Here is a 2,162-nt window from a genome sequence, read left to right on the forward strand (position 1 = left end):
CGCATGAGGTGGCCAAAGTATTGGAGTTACAGCTTTAGCATCAGTCCTTCCAAAGAACACCCAGGACTGATCTCCTTTAGAATGGACCGGTTGGATCTCCTTGCAGTCTAAGGGACTAAGTACATATAATTATGAAAAATATTATTTAATTATGCATATTTTAAAATTGGCCATTAATTTAGGAATCCTTTCTGGCCTGTTGAATTCTGTTCCTCTGGGGCCTAACATAATGTGAAAAAAAAAAAACCATGGGTGGAGGGAAGAAGAGAAAGAGTTCCCTATGGCATAGCAAGTAACTGGCATTTTAAACCCCCTGGGCATGTTTGAGCTTTAAAATGCCAAGTTAACTTTAAAAAATCTGGACTTGCTAAGATTTTCAAGGAACATAAAGGCTTGTCCCAATGGGCTCTTGTTCTCAGAACCATAAAGAGAAGTGCCAGTTACAAATGATGGCCAATTTCTAAAAGAAGTTATTTCTTCCTGATAGTTCTCATTTTTCCAGTATTAAAATCTCCTCTGACTAAGGAAATTTGTCTCCTAAGAACATGAAAATTGGTTGTATTTGTCTTACTGCTCCAACAGTTGAAATAAAGAGAATGACTGATTCAGTTGGCAGAGATCCCTGAAACACTGCAGATCTTAGGGACTGTACCAAAGTTGGAGCAAGGAGCAGGTCAGGAAGGAAGAAAAGGCTGGCAATTTCAAGTTTCAGGAGTAAGAATTAAAGTGTGCATGCTAAATTGTTTGTCATGTCCAACTCTTTGCAACCCTACGAACCACAGCCTGCCAGACTCCTCTGTCCATGGGATTCTCCAGGTAAGAATACTAGAGTGGGTTGCCATGCCCTCCTCCCGGTGATCTTCACAAGACAGGGATCAAACCTGCTTCTCCTACATTTCCGGTGTTGGCAGATGGGTTCTTTGCCACTAGCCCAAGAATTAAAGGTTAAAACCCTAAGTTTCTTCAGTCCCTTCAGGTGGGAAGCAGATTTGGAGCTTTATAAAGCTTACAAGGCCTTTGATAAAACTCAGGATGTTTTTAATTTCCCTGCATCTGTGTCCAGTTTGTTATCCATAGAATTTTTGACACAAGTTTTAACAGTGGAAAGAATATGTTTGCTTATCTTGATGATGCAAGGAAGGGGCACCTGGGGGCGTCTGTCCCACTGTGCATAAGTGCTGGTGTGGAGAAAGGGGCAGAGATAGAAATTCCAAGTGCCCACATGTTAGAAGCAACTGGCAAGAGAAAAGAAACATCAGAGAGATACATTCTTAAGAGAGGACTTGGACTGAGCTCCAGGAAGACCTGAGAGGGACTTCTTGATTTGTTTTTTAGAGGTTCTCACCCCCTCTTCCAACCCAACACAGGGTCTGGGAGAAGGGTGCAGCCAGTGTGACCTCCAGCCCCTAGGTTGCTTGTACAAGTGCAGATGCCTGGCACTATACAAGACTAAATATCCTGTAATCTCTAAGGGACATGCCTAGGAATCTGAATTTTGAATATATGAACCAGTGATCCTGATGCTCACTAGGAAACAAAAGGAATTGACCAATTATCCAGAAAACGACATGCCTGGCACCCTGAGCATCTGTGTTATTGATAGCAGTGACAATTTCAGTGAGGAAATAGGAGCTTAGAAACTAATTTTACATGGTGTGAGTTCCCCTAGCCTATTGGGTCATTGCAGTGGACAAGTGAGAGGATTTTTTTTTTTCAGGTTCATCCAGAAATTATTCTAGAACAGAAATCCTACCCTGGATAAATCACAAGAAACTCTAGAAACTGAGGTGAGGAAGGGGCTTCCCATTTGGCCCTCTCAAATACGGGAAGAATGAACAAGAAGCCAGTTCTCTGAAAGTAAAACTTGATCACTGCACCAAGCCCTCTGATGCTACTTAATGCTGTGTGTGCTTGTTTGCAGCTGGTTTCATACCTGGCCTCTAAGCACTTGCACAGGCTCCAAGAATAATCACTTTCTGCCAGCTGTAGTTCATGGGGCCTAGGACAGCTTGTTGTGCTTTTGCTCTTTCTTCTCTAATTGAAAGACTGGAGATACTACAAATGAGATTCATTTCCTTTATAATTCACCTAACACATTCCAATTCCAAGTGCCACTCTCCAGTGGTGGCAGGAACCAGCTTGTCAGTTCTGAGATTTCTCTG

This window comes from Bos mutus, chromosome 20, assembly GCF_027580195.1.
Source record: "Bos mutus isolate GX-2022 chromosome 20, NWIPB_WYAK_1.1, whole genome shotgun sequence".
In the NCBI taxonomy this organism is placed as follows: domain Eukaryota; kingdom Metazoa; phylum Chordata; class Mammalia; order Artiodactyla; family Bovidae; genus Bos; species Bos mutus.